General features: G+C 41.6%; 1 long non-coding RNA gene across 1 annotated transcript in view; it reads left to right on the top strand.

Moving 5' to 3' along the window:
- The window catches only part of LOC309537433, a 39,564-nt gene extending 15,423 nt beyond the window's left edge, over nucleotides 1-24,141 (top strand). The window contains exons 2-3 of the long non-coding RNA XR_014221923.1: nucleotides 13,386-13,482; nucleotides 23,378-24,141. This is a non-coding gene — a long non-coding RNA (uncharacterized lncRNA). The remainder of the gene's footprint in view (nucleotides 1-13,385; nucleotides 13,483-23,377) is intronic.
- The last annotated feature ends 209 nt before the right edge of the window (nucleotides 24,142-24,350 follow it).

The raw sequence follows: 24,350 nt of genomic DNA, 5'->3' as shown, positions 1-24,350 counted from the left end.
TTTCATCACATTTTCCTTTAAGGCACTACATGCCGTAAATTTAATACCAGTGTTCCACAACCTTTCCCAGTCAGCAGACATAATATTATGACCGATGTCCTGTGCCCACTTAATCATAGCTGATTTAACTGTTTCATCTTGTGTATTCCATTTCAACAGCAAGTTATACATTCTTGACAAATTCTTAGTATTGGGTTCTAACAATTCTGTCTCAAGTTTTGATTTTTCCACCTGGAAGCCAATTTTCCTGTCTTGTTTGAAAACCTCCATTATTTGATAATAGTGGAGCCAATCTTGTACTTTGGGTTTTAGTTTTTCATGGCTCTTTAGTTTCAGTTTCTCTCCATCCTGTTCTAAGATCTCACAATACTTTGGCCATCCGACCTCCATATTGACTTTCTTGTGGGCCTTAGCCTCTAAGGGTGACAGCCATCTAGGGGTTTTGTTTTCCAACAGATCTTTATATCTCATCCAAACATTAAACAACACTTTCCTTACAATATGATTTTTAAAGGCACTATGCACTTTGATTTTGTCATACCATAGATATGCATGCCAGCCAAATGCATTATTGAAACCTTCTAAATCCAAGATATCTGTATTCTCGAGGAGCATCCACTCTTTCAGCCAGCAGAATGCTGCTGCTTCATAGTACAATTTTAAGTCCGGCAGGGCAAATCCCCCTCTTTCTTTTGCATCTGTTAATATTTTATATTTTATTCTGGGCTTTTTGCCCTGCCAGACAAATTTCGCAATGTCTTTCTGCCACCTCTTGAAACAGTCCATCTTGTCAATAATCTGCAAAGTTTGAAATAAAAATAACATTCTAGGCAATACATTCATCTTAATCACTGCAATTCGGCCTAGCATTGACAATCTCAAATTTGACCATATTTCTAAATCTTTTTTAATTTCTGACCAACATTTTTCATAGTTGTCCTTATACAAATTCAAGTTTTTAGATGTTAAATTAACCCCTAGGTATTTCACCTTCTTAACCACCGTCAGACCTGTCTCTTCTTGAAATTTATTCTTTTCCATATCTGTTAGGTTTTTCCCTAAGACTTTAGTTTTTTGTTTATTCAATTTAAATCCAGCTACCTGTCCAAATTGTTGAATTATTTCCAACACTCTTTTTGTACTAGTGTTTGGCTCCTGCAAGGTCAATACAAGGTCATCTGCGAACGCTCTTAACTTATAGTGTTTAGTTCCGACCATTACACCTTTAACTTGCTGGTCATCTCTAATCATGTTCAGCAGCACCTCCAGGACCGAAATAAAAAGCAATGGGGAAATTGGGCACCCCTGTCGTGTTCCTTCTTGTTAATGCCAGCTGGCAATGGTTTTGTTGTTGTTGTTGATTACTCTTCTTTTATTATTATTTGTTTTTCTCTCCTTTCTTTCTGTTACATCCACAAATAAAAACAGTACAATCCTATGCCTGTTTACTTGGCAGTCTCACAGTGTTCAATGGGCCTCCTAGAGCTACAATCACTAGAATTTCCTGGAAAGGGGAATTGATCATTAAGCCATTCTGGGAATCATAATTCTGTGAGGGGACTAAAGGTCTCCTAACAACTCTCAGCACCCTTAATAAATTACAGTTCCCAGAATTCTTTGCAAGAAACCACACCTGTTTAAAGTGGTGCAAGTGTGCTTTGAAAATATAGTGCACATTTCCCAGCAAAATTTGTCCTGGCTGGGTTTGAATGGAATCAGGGTTCCAAATTTCTGGAGGGCACCAGATGGGGGAAGGCTGAAGTGGAGAATGAAGTTGTATACTTTTACTATTTATTAAGAAGATTTCAGTCCCGCCTTGCTATAAAATACCCCAGGTGACTCTGACTCTCTCTCTCTCTCTCTCTCTCTCTCTCTCTCTCTCTCTCTCACACACACACACACACACACACACACACACACACACCATATAAAAAGCATTCACAGTTATATGCAAATTTCTAGAATGCTCTATTAATAAATCAACTGCTTGGAGCAAATTAGCAATATATGAACCGAGATGCAGTTTTGCAGCCCAGAAGCAATTATGTGCTTTCAAAAGGGTATTTTGCTTCATGTGTGTGTTTTCTGTAAACAAAGTAATAGCCAAAACATTTCTGACACAAGGTATGATGACTGCCTCCATGTTCACCTAACCACCTTCAGTGGTAATAATAATAATAATAATAATAATAATAATAATAATAATAATAATAATAATAAATTTTATTTATATCCCGCCCTCCCCAGCTGAAGCCGGGCTCAGGGAGGCTAACAGCAATCAAATAATCAAACAGTCAAATAGTCACACAATCTAAAAATATTTCATTATAAAAATTAATTAAAATCAAATTGATGGCAACCAATTAAGCAAAATTCTGTGCAGGTTGCCAGAGGAGGGAGTCAGGCTGCGCCCTGACCAAAGGCCTGGCGGAACAACTCTGTCTTGCAGGCCCTGCGGAAAGATGTCAGGTCCTGCAGGGCCCTAGTCTCTTGTGACAGAGCATTCCACCAGATTGGAGCCGCAGCCGAGAAGGCTCTGGCTCTAGTTGAGGCCAGCCTAACCTCTCTGAGGCCTGGGACCTTGAGGATGTTATTATTTGCAGACCGTAGGTTTCTCTGTGGGGCATACCAGGACATGCTAGCACTTGGTCCCTGTCTCACACAAGCATCCCACCAGCATGCAGAAGTCCTTGCTAAAGGCATGGACTCAGCTATATAAAGGTCAGGTAAGCGCAGTGTGGTTTAGTGCTGGCAGCGGTGCTGTAGGTCATTTGTGGACTCTGGACTTAATGAGCATTCAGCATAGCTCCAAGACTTAAGTTCCATCATCCTCACTCTCGCATGTCACCCTGCATGCTCCTAAACCTGTTCTGGATTTCCCCTGCAACCTTCTAGAGCAGATTTGGGGGGGGGCATGCAGGTGTGGGAGGCAGAGTTGCACAAAATCTCTGCAAGCACATAAACAGCTTGTTGATTACCGTGCAATGGTCTTTACCATTCCATTACTCTGGTGAGACTGAATGAGGTGGGACGGTATTGCTAACCTATCTTCCCAATGCGGAAATTGCTGCTGGTAATCAAGAGAGGCAAAGGAAGGGGTGAAGTGTGAGTGCTGTCAGTGTGTTGTTTTGTTTCAGCAATTCCTTTCCATCTTCCTCTGTTTTCTATCCTATAATTATCTTAACACATTCTAACCTTATTTTTCCTTTAATATTCTATTAATCTATTTATACTTAATTCCTTATAACATTTCTACTAAAGCCATATAACTTCATTCCAACATTCTTCTAACATTCATTAATTTTACAGTATTTCTGTAAATAGTCTTTAAACTTTTTTCTTCTTCCACCGACTCTTCTCCCTGGTCTCGGATTCTGCCAGTCATTTCCGCCAGTTCCATATAGTCCATCAACTTCATCTGCCATTCTTCCCGGGTGGATAAATATTGTGTCTTCCAATACTTCGCGATGAGTATTCTTGCTGCTGTTGTTGCATACATAAAAAAAGTTCTATCCTTCTTTAGCACCAATTGGCTGACCATGCCCAGGAGAAAGGCCTCTGGTTTCTTCAGGAAGGTATATTTGAATACCTTTTTCATTTCGTTATAAATCATCTCCCAGAATGTCTTAATCCTTGGGCATGTCCACCAAAGGTGAAAGAATGTACCTTCAGTCTCATTACATTTCCAACATTTATTATTTTTATTTTCCTTCCTTTGAAACTGAAAAATAGACCTTGGGGAAACTCCCACCTAAAGATGATTTTATTCCTTCTCAGCAGGGCAACAATATCTCCGTAGTTAGGCCTAAAATCCGAAAGATATTTCGGGACGTCTTTAAAAATTTCCACTCTTGACTGTTGTACTTCTAGGTTCTTCTGGTAGTGCCAACCCAAGATTCTATCTCTCTCTTCTTTAGTTCGAAGGGTGATCAAGCAGTCTCTTATTCTATTCTTCTCTTTTTCCCCTCCTCTTCCAAGTCTGAAGGCCCTCACAATTCTAAACTCTTCTTGACCCAAGTCCAAGTCCCAAAAGTCAGCAAATTCCTGTGTGAGAAAGTCTGTCAAGCTTTCCTTCTCCAATTCAGGTAGGGCTCTGATCCTCAGATTCGTCTGTTTTTCTTTAAGTTCAATCATAGCAAGCGTCAACTTATGTTCATCAAGTTGCCTCTGTAGGTCTGGGACTCTCTCTCTCTCCAGTTGTGTTACTTTACATTCAGCAGCAACGGCTTTCTTCCTGGCTTCCTCCGCAGTTTGCCGTATCAAAGTAGATTCCTGTATCAATTTCTGGATGGTTTCTGTATTGGTATTCACCTTTTGTCCCAGATTATTTATACTTTCTGTATTTAAGTCGATTTTAATAGTTGCAGCATCCACTTTCGCATTTATTGCGTCTGTTTTCTTGTTAAGCTGTTCCAGTGAATCATTTATCTTATTTAATGCAACCGCTAAGACCTCTTCTGTTGACATTCCTCTTGGTTTTGAGTGTACTGGTGCAGAGGCAGCAGCAGCAGAAGCAGGGGGGCCTGATGTTGAGCCTCTCCTGGGTTGCTGCCAAGTCCTCCCAGACCTTAATGTTTTTTCAGCAGTTGACTGGTCTGTTTTTTCCTTTCCATTTGCCATAACTCTTAAAAGATTCAAGGTCAGTCCCAGAGTCTCACAGTTTTTTATCTTGCAGCTGGAAATTCCCCTAGCCCAGCTCTTATAAAGCAACCAGTTTCAAAGGCTTCCACTAGGGGGAAACAGTTTCTATTTATATTAGTCAGTAATGTCCTCTTTTAAACACAGTTCATACAATCCAAAGTTAGTTTCAGTTTTCAGTTACTTTTACTCCTTTTTAAAAGCAGCCGGAGACCGTAGAAACAATATATTTCTCTTATTTAGCTAGCTGTCAATGAACGTTCTAAACAATGTCAATGAACATTCCAAAAGACGTCAGTCCTGCTAGCAGCCTGTTTCCAGGGTCAGAGCGGCAGTATTTTAGCTCTCTTCGCTCTCTCCTACAGGCATACTCAGTCCACAACTCCCCCCCCTCTTCTCCTGCCTCCAAGGGGGAGTTTAATGTTCTTTGCCGATGGAAATTTAGTCTTTTACAAAAGGCTTGCAGCCTCATTGCTTCAGTCTATTTACAAAAGGGGAAGGCGAACTTCCTGTATTGAGCCTCCCCGTTTTGATACCAAATTAAACGTTTAAAAATCCAATTCTCCCACTTCAGCTCTACTCACGGGTAATTACTTTGAAGTCAAATTGTCCACAGGAAAAAGTCAGTGCCCTCTGGCAACAGCTATGCGGCTTCGCCCCGTGGAAGAAGCAGACAATTCGAAGCACCACGCCTCTCACCCCACATCGCTCCGGACCCCCGAAACCGGGTTTCCCCGCGAGTAGGGGAGGCGCAAAGGGTGCCCGTTGAATCCCACGCTCACAGGCTTCTCCCGCCTGTGATTTTTTGTGGGTCTCCGCCTTCACCATGGCGGCCAGACCCAGATTCCCACGGGGCAAATTCCTCCTGATCAGAGGAATTCCGCCATTACCGGAGGCACCAACCCGGAAGAGAGCCAATCTGATGCTCTCGCTGCTGCGCCTGCGGTGCACCAACCTTCCCACTGCTTTGCACATCTCCCTCTCTGTTACCTGTTCTGCATTTGCAAGCCAGGTGAGCGATATCCCTCTACTCCCCTGACCAATACTGCTCTTTAGATTAGGGAAAAACCAACATGGTACTCTCTGGATGGCACTGGATTCTAATTACCATCAACCCTATTGGCCAGGTTGGCTGAGCTAGTGGAAGCTGGAGTCCAGAAACATCTAGAAGGAACTACCGGTATGTTTCTTACCCCTGCGTTAGATGATGGTCCCATTACTTCACTCCGTGGTAAGCCAGCTCGGCTACATTTATCCCACCAATGAGTGTCGAAGGGGTGTCTGGACATCTGTCTCACAGTGCTGCTGGGTTTAGGCTTGAAGTCTGTGTTGCTTCATTATGACTGTAGCATTTTTATCCCACCCTTCCTCCAGAGAGCTTGGGCAAGGGCACATAGTTCTCTCCCAGACCATTTTAGTTCCAGAACAGCCCAGCAAGGTAGGTTTGGCTGAGCAATTGTGACTGGTCCAAGGGCAGCCAGGGAAAACTTCAGGGTGAGATGAGGCTTTGAAGCTGGCTGTCCCTAGTTCTGTACTGATGTTGAGGCACCCTGACTCATGCCCTGCTAGGGCCCAGGTTGGGAAGACCTAGAAGAGACTGGAGAGAAAGTGGATCATAGCATTTTCCCTTTCACTGCAATTTAATCCCCTGCAAAAGCCTCCATTGTGCTTTTGCCACTCAGATCATAGCTAATCCTAATAAGCTGGCTATGATGCCAGCAGGGGTGAAAATTGGTCAGTAATAAATACTTTGTGTGTGTGTGATTTAGAAACTGCCAGTCAAACTGGCATTATTTTGTTGCGGTCTAAAACATTGGGGGTCTACAACCTTCAGTCAGGTGGTCTGCGGCGAATCTGTGAGGACCGCTTACAATTTGAATTCTATAGAATTCTATGGAGCTGAAATTGTATTACAATAAAATACAACATAAGAAACAAAAGAAGCTCAAAAATCATTTCAAAAACATACAGCATATAATGCAGTGCGTTAAAATTGCTACAAAAGGCAGAGGGGTGGGAATCTTAAGTGGTCTGCCAGGACTCTCAGTAATTTTCAAGTAGTCTGCCAAGACCCTCAGTAATTTTCTAGTTGATGCAGTGAGAGTTTGGGAGCCATTGTTCCAGGGCCTCTCCTATAGGCAGAATGTTTCCACCTGTTGCTACAAATCATAAATGCAAACAGAGTAGGGATGGGAGGAAAATTCAGTAAGTTCAGATATAAAAGAGTATCTAATTAACACTTCCAGAAACAATATGTGAACTGAAACGCAGCCACACTTTAAAATCTGCACTTCTCGACTTCCGGAGGCGGCGCGTTCAGCAATGGCGGTCCTCTTCAGCTGCTGAAGAGGGGCTCCGCGGAAAAGGGTCGTGCGCTGCGGCACAGCGACGACCCACTTAGAGAAACCACGGGTAGAGTGAGCCCGTGGCCGTGGGGTTCGGCGGGCACCAGAAGCGACCTCGGAAACGCAGAAGAGACCCCGTAAGGGGTTTTGGAACGTGGAGGGGGTAGCGGTGCTGTGAATCCATCGCTCTTTCCGCGGACGTGAAGCCGCGCGGCTGCTGCTGATCAGCGTTGACCTTTCTTCTTTGAACAACTGAATTGAAACAACTTACTCGTGAGTAAGGAATCTGAGGCTTTATCTGAACCTAATTTGGCGAATTTTGGCTGAAAGCGGGAGACGCTAAAAAGGAAGTCAGTCTTCCGGCTCTGTTTAAAGCATCGAGCAAAGACTCTTTAAAGCGGAAGCGTTGAAAGGAGTTTAAAAGAAGTTGGAATTTACTCTGCAAATTCGGTTTTGACTGTTTAAAAGCTAAAGAAAAGTTATAACAGTTTTATAAGTGGACAAAGACTGTGATTCCTCTTTCTATCTTCCTGTGGATTACAAAGTTATGAAACCCTGCTCTCGGTCTGTCTGGATACAAGTAACATCGGACTGCGGTAACTGTATATAAAAATATAAAGTCACATTGGGCTACTTTGTAAGCTGTAAAAAGGAACTGTTGCATGCACCTTTGTGAAGAACTTTTACTCTCTGCAGTTAAAACTAAATGTGGAGGGCTCCCCCCTGTTTTGGATTTTATTTAATTTTTTCTGTGGGAACTTAATGGTGGAAATTTTCTATCCTTCTCCCTAATTTCTGGGGAGCTCCCCCTGCTGGATTGTAGAATTATTAGTCTCTGAGAACTGCTGTTTGACTTGGAATTTTTATGTCTGGATGTTTACTTTTTTTTTGGATTGTCTTTCCCATGGGATTTACAATTTGACCTTGACACATGGACAGCTGTGGAATGAGTGGTGCAGCAAAAACAAGGGCTGGAAAGAAAGCAAAACAAACTGAACTCTTGCAATCAACTTTGCCTGTGCAGCCACGCAGATCATCTGTCCCAATTGTGACAGGTCTGCAAGAAGGACAATCCATACAGCCAGCTCTTGGGGAGATGGCTGCTGGAGGGTTAGATCCTGTCTCTAAAGAAATATTGGACCAGCTGGCAGCATTGAATAAGAAAGCTGATGAACAAGCAGCTAGATTTGATGAACAAGCTGCTAAATTTGACCAGGTGACAGCTTCAATTAATAAATTGACAGACCAAGTCACGAAAAATACACAGGCAATAGGTAACATTGAAAAGACTACAACAGAAAATCGAAAGCTAGTCGAGGAAGTAAACACAAAAGCAGACGAAAATAAAAAGAGGATAGAGGAATTAAGAGGGGAAGTAAGACCACTGAGTATACAGGTTACTGAACAGCAAGCGTACCTGTCCTTGGCAGAACTGAAAAACAGGGAAAGCAATCTCAGGCTTAGAAACATCCCAGAATCAGAAAAAGAGGACTTGATTGGCTTTTTGACAACAGAAATATCCAAGTTCTGGGGTTTGGCAGAAGAGAAGGACTTTAAAATTGTCACCGCTTTTAGATTAGGAAGAGTGGCCAAGAAGGACAAACCAAGAGATTGCTTGATCATTTTGAGATCTAAGCAAGAAAAAGATAACATACTCGGCCTGCACTTTAAAAATTCATTGGTGATTCAGGGAAAGACGGCAGAAATCTTCAGAGACATACCAAAACAGCTACTGGATTTAAGAGCTACATATAAAGACCTGGCAAGCTTATTGAGAAACAACACAATCCCTTACAGGTGGGAATTTCCTCAAGGACTATCTTTTACCTTGAAAGGGAAGAAGGTAAGAATCAGAACAGCAGAGGAGCAAGAAAAGTTCCTAAACGATCACGGGGAGGACCTTCGGAAAGGAGTAGCAGGAGCCTGGCCACCTCCTTCGTTTGGTTTGAATCCGGTTCCACCTCCAGACAAAAAAGACAAAGGAGACATCCCCACAGGCCAATAAACTAGTCCGAGATGTCTCTGCAGCTCCTTAGTTGGAACATTCACGGCGCAAATTCTCCCGAAAAAAGGAAAAAGATTTTTCACATATTGAGAAAAGAACAATTAGACATCATTTGCCTCCAAGAAACACACGTGACTAGGCTCCACAGGAGAGTGTTAATTAACAAGAGACTAGGCCAAGAATTTATTTCATCAGACAAGGTTAAAAAAAGAGGAGTAGTGATTTATGCAAAGGAGAGCCTAGCACCAAAGTTGGTCTTTAAAGATGAACAAGGAAGAATTTTGGCGATCGAAATTCAATCACAAGGAGAAAAATTTTTGATAGTAGGAATTTACGCACCAAACGATGGGAAATCGGAATTTTATAAGAAGTTGCATGAGATAATGTTGGACTACATTGACTATACTAACATCATCCTGATGGGTGATATGAATGGGGTTGTCTCCACATACATGGATAAGTCACAAAATCAGAATTTGACCAAAGATGGCAGGCTTCCGAAGACTTTCTTTGAACTTACAGACAATATGGACTTGATTGATATTTGGAGGACAAAGAACCCTCTAGGTAAAGAGGGAACATTCTTTTCTGAGGCCCATCTATCTTGGACAAGAATCGACCAAATCTGGACATCTAGAGGACTGGCACCTAAGACAAAAAAACTAGAGATCTGCCCTAAAACCTGCTCCGACCATAACGCCTTGAAAATAGACCTGAGACTTACACCAGCTGGATCCTTCAGATGGAGAATGAATGACTACTTGTTTAGAGATCAGGAGATCGTGAAGAAGGCCCAAAAAACGTTGAAAGACTATTTTGAAATAAATTTGAATACTTCGGTGGAAAAGAAAACAATCTGGGACGCGAGCAAAGCTGTTATGAGAGGGTTCCTGATACAACAGAATACTATTAAGAAAAAACTCTGGAATGGTAAAAAGGACAAGATTGTGGAGAAGATAAGAGACGGAGAGAAAAAGCTGAGACTAAATCCAAAATCAAAAGAAATTTTAAGAGAAATAAAATTCCATCAAGCACAATATGCGAAATTGATAAATCAAGAAATTGAATGGAAAATCAAACAGATGAAACAAAGATCATTCGAATCGGCAAATAAATGTGGGAAGCTGCTGGCATGGCAGCTGAAAAAGAGACAAAAACTGAACTTTGTTACCAACCTGGAGGTTGAAGGAGAGTGTATTCAGAAACCAGAAGAAATTAGAAAGTGTTTCCAGAAATATTTTAAAAAACTGTTTACTCAAGGACCCCAAGTAGAGACAGAGATAAACAAATTTCTAAAGAGTTATGGCCTGCAAAAGTTAACACAAGATAAACAAACAGCCCTGAACTATAAAATAACACAACAGGAAATTGAAAGTGCCATTCAGAACATGCAATTAGGCAAATCCCCAGGCCCAGACGGACTTACCTCCAAATATTATAAGACATTGAAAGAATATTTGGTTCAGCCACTAATGGAGGTATGTAACCAAATTATGGAAGGGAAGGGGGCACCAGAATCGTGGAAAGAGGCATTCATTACTTTGATACCAAAATTGGAATCCGAAAAGACTCAACTTAAGAACTACCGTCCCATCTCACTCCTAAACGTGGATTACAAAATTTTTGCTGATATTTTGGCAAACAGACTGAAAAAAGTTTTAAATGAAGTAATTCATAAAGACCAAGCAGGCTTTCTCCCTGGTAGGCATTTGTCTGACAACACCAGGAATATTGTCGATGTTTTGGAGTTATTACAGACAAATTTGAATACGAAAGCAGTCTTGATTTTCATAGATGCTGAGAAGGCCTTTGACAATATATCTTGGAAATTTATGAAGAAAAATTTGGAAGGGATGGGAGTGGGAGGGGCGTTTCAAAATGGTATCGAAGCAATTTATTCAGAACAAAAAGCTAAATTGATAGTAAATAATGTGGTGACAGAGGAGTTTAAAATTGAAAAAGGGACACGACAGGGGTGCCCCCTATCACCCCTTTTATTTATTTCTGTCCTGGAGGTGCTGCTGAACTTGATTAGGAAGGACCAGCAGGTAGAAGGAATACAGGTCGGAGAAAAACAATATAAACTGAAGGCTTTTGCAGATGATTTGGTTTTGACATTACAGGAGCCAGAAACTAGCACAAAAAGAGCTTTAGAACTAATTTCTGAGTTTGGTCGGGTGGCGGGATTCAAGTTGAACAAACAAAAAACTAAGGTTTTGGCAAAAAACTTGACACCTTCAGAAATAGATGGGTTTCAGAAGGAAACAGAATTAAATGTGGTTACAAAAGTGAAATACCTGGGGGTCAACTTGACTGGGAGAAATTTGAATTTGTTCAAGGATAATTATGAAAAATGCTGGTCGGAAATTAAAAAGGACTTAGAAACTTGGTCAAGATTGAAACTCTCCTTGTTGGGAAGAATTGCAGCAGTTAAGATGAATGTATTGCCAAGAATGTTGTTTCTGTTTCAAACCCTTCAGATCGTGGACAGAGTGGAATGTTTTGGAAAGTGGCAGAGGGACATCACGAAGTTTGTCTGGCAGGGCAAAAAGCCCCGAATAAAATTTAAGATATTAACAAATGCAAAGGAAAGAGGGGGGTTTGCCCTGCCGGACTTAAGATTGTATTATGAAGCTGCATCCTTCTGCTGGATGAAGGATTGTTTTTTGTTAGAAAACACTGATGTCCTAGATCTGGAGGGGTTTAACAATGCTTTTGGGTGGCATGCATACCTGTGGTACGACAAGATAAAGTTTCATAAATTGTTTAAAAACCATATTGTCAGGAAAGCTCTATTCATTGTCTGGACTAAATATAAGGACTTACTCGAAAGTAAGACCCCGAGGTGGCTATCACCGACGGAGGCTAAGGCCATAAAACTACGTAATATGGAGAGTGGCTGGGTAAAATACTGTGAGATAATAGAAAGAGATGGTGATACCTGGAGGTTGCAGAGTTTTGAAAAATTGAAAGGAAAGGTGCGAGACTGGTTTCATTATGCCCAAATTTTAGAGATCTTTAAAAAGGACAAAAAAATTGGTTTCCAGGTGGAAAAATCAAAACTAGAGACAGAACTACTTGAACCTAAGACGAAAGTGCTTTCAAGAATGTATAACTTGTTGCTTAAATGGAATACTCAAGATGAGACAGTTAAATCAGCTATGATAAAATGGGCACAAGACATTGGGTACAACATTATGTCTGAAGACTGGGAAAGGTTATGGACCACCGGTATGAAATTCACGGCATGTAGTGCCTTAAAAGAAAACATTATGAAAATGGTATACAGGTAGTACATGACCCCAGTCAAACTTGCAAAGATATACCATCTGTCTGACAATAAATGTTGGAAACGTAAGGAGGCTGAAGGAACATTCTTTCACCTCTGGTGGACATGCCCGAGGGTGAAGGCTTTTTGGGAAATGATTTACAATGAGTTGAAAAAGGTGTTTAAGTACACCTTTCATAAGAAACCAGAGGCCTTCCTCCTGGGCATTGTAGGCCAGAGAGTGTCAAAAAAAGATAGAACTTTCTTTTTATATGCAACTACAGCAGCAAGAATCCTTATAGCCAAATATTGGAAGGCACAGGAGTTACCCACGCTGGAAGAATGGCATTCGCAGCTGATGGACTACATGGAATTAGCCGAAATGACCGGCAGAATCCGAGATCTGGGAGGAGAGGCAGTGGAAGAGGATTGGAAAAAATTTAAGGACTATCTACAAAAACATTATAAGTTATATGAATGTTGAGAATTTGCTAAGCTTTTGGGAAAAACAAGCTTCAGTATTGAGATTGGTAAATGATGGAAATTAAGTTATGATTTTGAAAAGTATAAATTACAGATTATATAACTAAATGAAAGTACAAAAACACATAAAATAAGGTATCAATTTGCTGTTTATTTTTATTGTAAAGAAAGCAGGGGATGGAGGACGTGGGGAAGTCTAGTTGATCATGAAAATAGATTTGAAAAAGTGAATTTTCTTTTATAATTTCTTCTTTTTTTCTGTAAAATCGCTTTTGTTGTGTTATTGATGATGTATTCTGACCTTGGAAAAAAAGCAATAAAAAAAAATATTATAAAAAAAATAAAAAAAAATAAAATCTGCACTTCTCTGAATTTCGCAATGCAGTTTTCCAGTTACATTATGAGTACAGAAATGAATGTACTAAAGTGTGCCTAAAATGCCTATGGTAGTGCACATTATGCACAAAATACATGATAACAGGTGAAATTGCTTGCAAAACAAGCAAGCAAACAAACAAAAACCCCACATGTATATCGGGCAAAAATGCATACAAATGTACATTAGAAGAATTTTGCACTAAAATGCTAATGAATTTCCACAATGACTTTCTTGTGTTTTTTTGTTTTTGTTTTTAATGCAGAAAAGTAGAGAACTGAGCTTAAGGTTGAAAAAATGAGAAACGAAGAGGAACTGAAAATGACAGATCCATCCATCCTTAATTGCAGCTCTAGCTCCAGAAGAGGTGAGCATATTTCTAACAATAGACTATGCAGCAGCAGCAGCAGCAGCAGTGTCAGACTACCATCATTATAACTTGTCTTTCTTCATCTGGTGGAAGAAGCTCAACTTTAAAATGCTTATTTTAAAACTTACCGTCTAAAATGGGGAGGGGACAGAAGACAGATCTGGATCTGCTGATACAGCTATGGATGAACTGCAGACCTGCAGGGGTTTAACAATAGTGACAAGAAAAGGCTTGTTTCCCTTCTTAAATGAGACCACTAACATAAATGAAAGAGGCTTGTGGGAAGGGGATGCAGGGGAGAGCAAAGGGATTTGTGTGCAAGCTTCAATTCAGGTTCCAGGTGTGGCACCAGCAATTGACCTTGTGTTTGCTGACTACAAAGTCTGCTTGCCACTATTTTCCCTCCTGTTCCCCTTCCCCCTTCAAGTTACATTGGCTGGGATGCCAATTCAGAGGACAAATGCTTATCCACTTCTTGTTGTTTAGTCGTGTCCGACTCTTCGTGACCCCATCCACTTACCCTTCCACAAAAAAAAAAAAAGATCAGACTCAAACATAAAGAGGGAGCAAAGGGCTTTGCAAGCCTCTTATGTGAAGACACCTCTAGATTTATTGCACACCCTCAGCTGCTTTGATTTATGAGGGACAGAGCCGCAGCTCAATAGCGAGGCACTTACTTTGTATGTAAAAGGTGCAAAGAGTTTATCGCTGATTTCTCCGGGTTGGGCTGGGGGAAGACTGCAGCCTGAATTCCTGGAGAGTTGTGGTCAGTCAGTATTAGCAATATTGAGTTAGATGAGCTAACTCCCTCTCCAGAGGGACAGAGATATTCACTGCAAGGGGTTCCCTAAGTTAGTAATGTTCATTAACTTCAATGAGTCCACCCCGAGTAGAACTAGCACTGGCTACAACCCAGATTTGTTTATGTGTTTAAGCTGCTCAAAAAAGTCTGCTGAACCAAGCCCTGAAGAGTGGGAAGTTTTATTTTGGTTCATTTCCATCTTTTCATGTAGAATATGAATTCTACAAGAAAGCTGTGTACCAGCCCTATGAGACCTTTTCTCTTTCAAGCCTTTTACAAATTCATTACTCCATATGGACGCCTCATCCATCCTTAGTTTCCCATAGGGATGGGATATAAATAGAGGAAGACAGTCAAAATGAGAAAACCTGACAGCAGATGAGATGAGAGACAAACAAGCAGTCAAAGCTGATATGTAATCAAAGGAGACAGATAACCTATGCAAAAAGAGAGAAAGAGAAGGGGAGTAAGACTAGCAGGACTCTTTGGCATCACTTTATGGCATTATTCCAAGATGAGCATTATCCAGTAGCAAAAGCTCCTGAAAGGAACGCCACCTGAGCACTGCCATTGCAATCTATGTCTTCAATTAGCATTCACTCCAAAGTACTTTTAGCTGCTTAGATTCAAAAGGAGGGATAAGAGATTTTGTCATGAGCGGCTAATCTAATATTGAAAGGACTCTTCATACTGAACTTAGTTGACCTACAAGAAACAGTTTAGCCCTTAACAGAACCAAGAAATGGTAGAGAGTGTAAAGAACGTAAGAGGGACCTTTGATTTGCAGATCTAATTTTACCCACTAGGCCATTTTGGCCAAGCTGAGCTGCCCCATCCCTGAATTGACACCAGGTGTGAGGCAGGTAAAAACTGTTGGTTCATGGAAAAATTAGTATACAAAAAGGAGAATTCCTAGATGCCAATCTCCACGTTTGGGGCAAGTACTCTTTAATGTCACAAAATATGCAACAAAGTAAAGTGTGGGAATATTGGTTCTTTAAAATATACCCTTCAAAGTGATTGCCAAAGCTTCCCATTTCCCCTAGCATAGAAAAAGTAAAAATGGGTTTACTTACAAACTCTCCAAAGGTCAGATTCATGTGCTTTTCCATGCAGCACTCAGAAAAAGTTGTGCATGAAGAAGATTTGGTATATTTGCAAAGTGGTGGAAGTTCCTAAATTGTTGTTATAGAAATTAAAGAGAAACTTGTTGGAGCCATGCAACTAAGTGGGAGCAATGAGCATAGTCTCTTCACATGCTGAGCTTCTCAGGTAGACTAAAGGTACCACAATAGGCTTGATTGCCTTCCTCCCAAGGTGAGGGGGAGTGACTTAGCTAAGTCCTTAGAGTAAGGACACCATACTCTATGGCATTAACCCCTTCATCCATTAATTAGACTTAAGCATGTTGGTTATGTGAGGCTGGTTATCCTAGGCCTAAAAGGGGTTTGCAAGCAAAGCCCTGTTACAGTGCCCTGGACTGGGCTCTTGTCATTAACATATACTGTTATCCCCCTCCCCCAGCAATCTTAACATGTGGGACACAGCTCACCCACTGAGAAATATACCCTATGCCTTCTATGTTCCCCACCCATATTTTTTTCTGGGGCTGCCACTGATACAGTCCATAATAAATAAAATAGATATGTGTAATAATTTATGGCAAACTTCTGTCCATAACCATTTACTGCAGCAGCGCTGTTTGGAATTTCTCCATTGAAAAAGAAAGAAAAATACCAATGATGGGGCTCTCTGAAGATGGAGCCAATCCACAGACCCCAGAGTCCCTGAACATCAGCAGATGATGCCAGTCTAACTACACTAAGAATTGATCTTGACAGCATTAAAAATAAATACATTAAATCTCTCCCCCCCCCCGCAACACACTTGTAAGCACACCTTTCTGCTGCCTTCAAAGCCCCAGCAATTTCTAAAACAGGTTACTTGTCTGAATTCTTTGCTCTTTCTGGATTTTGCACATTACCAAAGATGAAAATGAGCCTGTGTATTGTTTTTGTTTCCACACGTCAAGAAAATCTCACCATGGGTGTTGTCCCCCCCTTCCATAGTTTGCGCTCCATCTGCTAAGCAGGGGAAAATACATTTCCAGCGCTGGAGTTAAAATTAGAATGGATTCTTCTACCCATCACCATTGTGCACAAAAGGATGGAAGACACGTTTTTCTCCCTCAAACTTTTGCCTCCTCTGCGGTATTAAGAATCGGCAAGGTCTCTCTGCAGGACATTTAGCCAGGTGGTTGGACAAATCTAAGGGTTATAGGGCATGATTTGAAAAGCGGCGTCGCTTTGTTGCTTTTCTGAACTGATTTATTTTTTAAAAAACCATTAACAGGCTTCATTGATGAAAATGCATCTTCAACAAAGGTGCAACAAAATGCACCGGTAAAGTGACCAGGTAAAGAAGTAAGTTTCAAAAGGGACAGGCAATATCTGAGTTGAGAATCTGAAAAATAAAATATTGTTATGGCTGGGGTACCAGAGTCTTTTAGTGAACAGTAGAAATTAATAAACAGTAGAGTTTAGATAGTACAGTGGTACCTTGGGTTACATATGCTTCAAGTTACAGACGCTTCAGGTTACAGACTCTGCTAGCCCAGAAATAGTACCTTGGGTTAAGAACTTTGCTTCAGGATGAGAACAGAAATTGTGCTCCAGTGGTGCGGTGGCAGCGGGAAGCCCCATTAACTAAAGTGGTGCTTCAGGTTAAGAACAGTTTCATGTTAAGAACGGACCTCTGGAATGAATTAAGTTCTTAACCTGAGGTACTACTGTAGTTGGAGTATCAAAGGGAAGATTCCAGGCCAGTGTAAAAATACAGACTAAGCCAGGACCTCACCTGAGATAAGTAGCATGACAAAAGGTGTTGGTGGCCCATCTCAGAAAAATCCTTGGGTCTGTGCAAATCAGAGTTGTCATGGTTACTGTAATGTGTATGGGTTGCTCGTGCGTAAGTTGCCGCCTCTCCAGGCTTTGTTGCCTTGCTAAACCTTTCAGTCTGGACAGCCCTTCACTTCGTGGCTGCCTCAGTCGCTAGCAGAATCTGTCAGTGGGCGTTTCTTAAATCTTTTCCAACATAAAAGTTGTTTGACACCCAGTCTCCTCCTACTCTCTCTGTGCGGAAGTCTTCTGCGCAGGGTGGGCGTGGGTAGCGGAGGACCCGTGCTCTCCCCGCTGGTGTCCGGTGAAGAGTCCTGGAGCCCTCTCGCCGATTCCCCCATCAGCCCCTCTATATCCCTGGTGTTGCGCTGATTTGCTTCCCCATCTGCGGAGCTGCCTCTCTCCCTGCTGGGCCCTTCTCCAGCATCATTTGAGAGCCTTCCCTCCGCCTCTAGCTCCGATGTCAGTTCCCTGACAGTTACTGTGGGTGGAGAAAGGTTTAGGATTGAAAACCGGGGAGGGGCAGACTGTGCTCACAGGAAAAATGTGCCCCTTTAAAACTAGGATGGGGATAGCTGATGGATGGGGAGGAGCTGCTTGGAGCAAGGGTAATTTGCCAGTGAAAAATGTGTTAAGATGCTTAGCAGGGCATGAGCTTCACTGGCTGCATCTAAGGGTGTGGTAAGAACCCAGGGTGTTATCAGGCAATATGAATATTATATAATAGATCATGTCATTTCAACAAAAATACGTCTATATTGACCATTATGGCGACCAGCACATATTCAGAATCTTTACACATCTAGTGTCTATTATTCACTTGTTTATTTCAAATGCCCTTCCTCAAAATAAAAACCTCAGCAAAAAGATAAACCAACACCCAACCAATAAAACAAATTGAGAGCTAGTGGTAACCAAACACTAATGAAGATCTATGCTCTGTGTTCAGAAAACATTGTCTCCAGCTGAGTTCTGCATTCCTGCTGGCCTGAAGGGCTCAGAGGTGATGTAGAAAATGAAATTTCATTTTAAAGAGAATGTGAGATCCTAGGAAATGTAGAAGCAACAATCCCCCTCTTTCTGTAATGCTGTCAAGCCGATCCTGGTTTGGAGGTTTGCAAGATTGGCAAGTGTCAGCCGGAGCCCCAGGCAGTGTGTGGGCGAACTCTGTGCAAGATTCTCCCGCGTGGCCTCATGCCTCCAGCTGAGCACCTTCTCCTGACCCGCGACACCCCTGCGCTGCAGGCAGGCTGACCCACACACCTCTGACAATCTAGGTGAGCAAACTCCTGTAGCGGAGCCATCTCCTGGGGGGATCTCCCTGGCAGATTAAAAACCTTTGGCCAAACTAGATGTGACATCAATCACATAGCTACACCTTTAGCCTTTGAACGGCTGTGTTTGGGGTTTTAGTTTTAACAAATGCCAGGGGCAGCTCCAGTCTCAGGGATTCGATCACATACTGCAAATTTAGGTTTGTGGATGAATGCCCTCTGCCACAACAAAAGTCACTTTTTATGTTAGCATCAGGCCAGCAGTTTGGTTTATTTGGTTCACAGACCACAAACATCAGATCCAGTATAGCAGGAAGTGGGAAATGTTTTTGGCCCAGCGGGTCTGATCTTTATCTTCTCCCCAATACCCCGTGGCCCAACTTTGAAAGCTGTCAGAGTTTGCCTGTAGGGATGAGCAAGATTGAACTGTCATCTGATATGCTGGCAGTTCAATCCTGCTTTCTGCACTCTTTGCATGCACAAGGGAGTTCCCTGCAGTCGACTCTCTCATGCACCTGAACTTGACAGGATTGAACTCCCTGTCCATCAGCTGCTCATCCATCCTGATTTCTGCAGGTTTTGGCTGCATCATGCATTAGTTCATGTGAGTGGGTGGGACTAGCAAGCGCAGCCAAACCAATTAAGAGTCAACACATACACACACCAAGCATCAGGGTGACATCACCTGGTTGGCAGGTGGACATGTGGCTTATGAAAACGAAGCATGCAATAATTTACTCTTCCGGCAACAAACTGAATGTTCCAGAGCCTAGAAGAGAGCAGAGCAGATTCCTACCCTAAGCCACAGGTTCTGCAGCATTTCACATACATTTCCTATCCTTATATGCAGTGCACCTCCGTTCTGGCTTTGTATTCATGGTGCTGGTGAATCGTGCTTAAAATGGGTATTATATATGAGTGGATGGCAGTGGGTGTCAGTTGAGAGACAAATGCAAGGGCAAAAAAAAGTGACAGACAGATACGATAATGAAAGATATAATAAGGCATCGATTTCTCCCCCCTCCCCCATGTTCATCACACACAGCAATGTGATGTATTCCAATAAAACCTACATTATTGGAAAAATTCATGTAGGCAGAGAAGAAAAAGAAAGAACACAAATATCGGAAGGCAAACATGACCCATTGATGAAGGCTTGTCTAGCTATATTTGTCTTCTTTCTTTTTCTTCTGAAGACTTCATGGGAAAGGAACAAGATATCATAAAAGTGTTGGTTGGTTGGAGTTTTGGTTAAAAGAAATTCTGGTATAAAGAAAAGGGGAATTCCTTGGATGCCTAGACCCAGCTTTGGGGCAAGTACTCTTTGGTGAACTAGCCGCAACTGAGATCTGAATTCACAAAATATGCAGCAAAGTAAAGCATGGAAATATAGGTTGTTAAAATATACTTTAAAATACCCCCTTCTCAGTTGCTTCCAGAGTCCCCCACTTCCATTAGCACAGAAAGAGGCTACACATTTGGTAAGTTAAAAATGGTTTACTTACAAACTTTTCAAAGATCAGATTCATACAGCAGCAAGAAAAGATAGGGAGTATGACTTAGTTTCCAAAATTCTTTGTATAGAAATACGAAGATGGCTTGCTTAAGTCAAATGGTCTAAGCTTGGAGCATCCAGCTTAGACCTCCTTACGAGTAGGGTTCATATGGTGGTAAGAGAAAGAAAAAAAGAGCATGGTAACCCTTCCTCCTAAGGTGCGGGGGAGTGACCTATCTAAGCCTAACAGGGCAGCTTACTCTATGGTCTTAACCCCTTCATGCATTAATTAGAGTTAATCATGCTGGTTATATGAGGCTAGAATTGTTGACTGTTCTCATCATATATTCTTCAGACCTAGTGTTGCAGTACACCAGGTGTTTCTTGGGGTCATATTAAAGCACTGGGTCCATATATATCTTCGCAAGCTGAACTTGAACTTCTGCTCTTCCTCCCACTCTCAACTCATTCTAGCTATATGTTGCCCTGCCTGCAATTTCACTTAACACTGTGTTGCCTTTGGTGGAGAATAGCAGCTGTGCTTCTTCAGCCCTACTGTTGTTGTTGTTGTTGTTTAGTCGTTTAGCCGTGTCCAACTCTTCGTGACCCCCTGGACCAGAGCACACCAGGCACTCCTGTCTTCCACTGCCTCCCACAGTTTGGTCAGACTCATGTTTGTAGCTTTGAGAACACTGTCCAACCATCTCATCCTCTGTCGTCCCCTTCTCCTTGTGCCCTCCATCTTTCCCAACATCAGGGGCTTTTCCAGGGAGTCTTCTCTTCTCATGAGGTGGCCAAAGTATTGGAGCCTCAGGTTCAGGATCTGTCCTTCCAGTGGGCACTCAGGGCTAATTTCCTTCAGAATCGATAGGTTTGATCTTCTTGCAGTCCATGGGACTCTCAAGAATCTCCTCCAGCACCATAATTCAAAAGCGTCCATTCTTCGGTAATCAGCCTTCTTTATGGTCCAGCTCTCATTTCCATACACCACTACTGGGAAAACCATAGCTTTAACTATACTGGCCTTTGTTGGCAAGGTGATGTCTCTGCTTTTTAAGATGCTGTCAACCCTACTACTTTATCTCAAATATTTGCCTGGTGAGCGAATCTGCAGGGGATACAGCTATCATCAGGATTGCAGCACATGGCAAAAGATCCCAGGCAGCCCTGTGAGTTTGTGGGCATATTGAATGATATTTACTCTTAGCCTGTAAAAGACAGAGACTTCCAGAGATCAAAAGGCATCTGCATCTACTGTGGAGCTTGGCTGAATTAATTACAGTGTTCAAAAGGACTCCTCCAGACAATCTGTTTGTTGAGCATTCATCCGGATTTGCTTGCACAAAGCATACATGGTGGTCAGACCACACCCAATCTTTATTGAGCATTTGCTCTCTCTTGTGTGTGGGGAGGTTATATGACAACGAGCATTTAATTTGAGTGTTTATAAAAACTCCTCCAGACAATCAGCTGAGCATTCATCTGAATTTGCTTGTGCAAAGCGTACGTGGTAGTTGGACCACATCTGATCTTTAAGGGGCATTTGTTCTGATTTGTTTGTGGGGAGGTTATATCACAGTGACCATTTATCCTGGTTTGCTTACGTGGTGCTTGTGCATCTTCCTGTTAATCGTTTTTTGTGTGTGAAATCATTTTTATTTGATTTTTACAATACAAAGTTATAAAAATTTGAATACATATCAATATACAGAGATTCCTCCGAATCTCAGGACTTTCCCCCAACCCCTCCCTGGAGTTCCATTTTAAACATTTAAAACTGCATCTTCTTCCAAACTCTCACTATTATATCAACCCGTATTTTCCATGGTAATTGTTACACTACAAGTGAAATCAGAATCCTGCCAATGTTTCCACCTGCTTGCAGTGGCCTCTTAAATAACATCTTCCTGTTAATCATTTGTAGAGTTAGGAATCAATCAACGCTTGCTGATCTTAATAGAGAAATTATATTTCTTTAATATCTGCCAAATCAAACTCAAAGCCAAAGGTCACCACTCTTCCAACACCCCCAATACGAAAGGTGTAAAGCAAGGGTGTATTCTGGCTCCTTTTCTTTTTAAATTATTTTTATCAGGTCTTCCAGAGCACTGTCAAAAAAACTGAATCACATGCCCCCCAAATCAATCAAAACTCGGTCCCACTGTTACTGTATGCGGATGCTGCTGCCTTGTTATCACTGATGAGGATAGGTCTGAATCGTCCTTTACTCTCCATGATTTCCTATTGTGAAACCAATAAACTCTCAATAAATTATGAGAAGACAAAAATCCTGGTCTTCTCTAATTCCCACAAATTAGAGAAATGGAAAATAAGTGGACAAGAAATCCAGCAAGTAAAGATGCAGAGATATCCCGGAATTTAATTCCAGAGCAACTCAGATTGGTCAAACCATCACACAAGTGCTATAATAGAGGCAAAGAGTACCGGTACCTCCTCAGCTGTAGCTCGCTTTTATTTTCAGAAAGGTAACCAATTTATACCAGCTGCTATTCAAATTTTTCAAGCTAAAGTGTCTTCCCAGTTACTTTTGCGGGTCCTAATATGGATACAAACATATAATAGTGATTTAAATAAGATACACTTGAGTTTCTTGAGACATATCCTGTGGCTCTCAAGTTCAATCAAGTATGAGGCGATGTGTGCAGAACTAGATATACAAACGATGGAATATTGGGTGTGGGCTAGCTCTATAAAATACTGGTTGTATTGCAATTTCTGTTGCCAACCTTTGAGGCTGCTTTCTGACTTACTTAAGGACTCTTATAAGTCCAGATGGTTCCAATGCTTACATAGCAAAATCAGATCTATTGGCATTGACTTGAAACTCTTGTATAATTCAAGCGAGCAATATATTTATCGTAATATTCAAATCAGATTCAGGGACACTGAAAAACAAAACATCGAGTCAGCTGTAAATAAAATTTGCTCCCCCAAGCTTTATGGTTTAAATCCAACAGATATCATTACATTTCAAAATGAATAATTCCAGTCCAACTCAGGGCCTTTATGTTAGCTCAACTGAAACTTTTCCCCTCAGCTTTTATCAAGGGCAGATATTTAAACATTCCCAGAAATGGTAGACATTGCGGATGTTTTCTGAATGTGCCGAATACAGTAGAACATATATTTTGTTCTACTGTCCATTGTACAACACATGCTATCCTCTTTTCTGGGTAGTCTAAGATCACGGCACAATGAAAATATTAGATTCTATTTCTCTGACATTAACCCAGCAGTAACTGCAAAGGTGGCTGAGTTTTTATCAATAGTATTTCTTAGAGTGGTGAATGGCACTCTTTAGCAGGAAGAAACTCCAATGAAAATCCTTGTTATTACATATTTTTACATGGCTGTTTATTTGTATATGTTTTAAAATTTTATATGTGGATGTTTTACGATGCAGATGACACAGCCTTGATGGCAGAAACTGAGGAGGAATTAAAGAACCTTTTAATGAGGGTGAAAGAGGAGAGCGCAAAATATGGTCTGAAGCTCAACATCAAAAAAATGAAGATCATGGCCACTGGGCCCATCACCTCCTGGCAAATAGAAGGGGAAGAAATTGAGGCAGTGAGAGATTTTACTTTCTTGGGCTCCATGATCTCTGCAGATGGTGACAGCAGTCACGAAATTAAAAGACGCCTGCTCCTTGGGAGAAAGGCGATGGCAAACCTAGACAGCATCTTAAAAAGCAGAGACATCACCTTGCCAACAAAGGTCTGTATAGTTAAAGCCATGGTTTTCCCAGTAGTGATGTATGGAAGTGAGAGCTGGACCATAAAGAAGGCTGATCGCCGAAGAATTGATGCATTTGAATTACGGTGCTGGAGGAGACTCTTGAGAGTCCCATGGACTGCAAGAAGATCAAACCTTTCCATTCTGAAGGAAATCAGCCCTGAGTGCTCACTGGAAGGACAGATCTGAAGCTGAGGCTCCAATACTTTGGCCACCTCATGAGAAGAGAAGACTCCCTGGAAAAGACCCTGATGTTGGGAAAGATTGAGGGCACAAGAAGAAGGGGACAACAGAGGACGAGATGGTTGGACAGTGTTCTCGAAGCTACAAACATGAGTCTGACCAAACTGCGGGAGGCAGTGGAAGACTGGAGTGCCTGGCGTGCTCTGGTCCATGGGGTCACGAAGAGTCGGACACGACTAAACGACTAAACAACAACAATATTGGTAATGCCGAATAAAGGTTTGGCAAAGTAAGCAAAGTGCCTGTATTTCAATTTTCTCTACTATAATGTATGTTGCATGTTATTTTCACCAATGAATACATTTTCCACACACATTCCCCCCTAATATATGTACTTTCATACAGATTGTTTGGTTGGAGAACTGCATTGCAAAACTTGAAGAACCGTGAATGCTGAG

Source organism: Podarcis vaucheri (assembly GCF_965113315.1).
Source record: "Podarcis vaucheri genome assembly, chromosome: 7".
Lineage (NCBI taxonomy): Eukaryota > Metazoa > Chordata > Lepidosauria > Squamata > Lacertidae > Podarcis > Podarcis vaucheri.
Note: the sequence above shows the minus strand (reverse complement) of the source record. Positions and strands in the feature narration are given on the sequence as shown.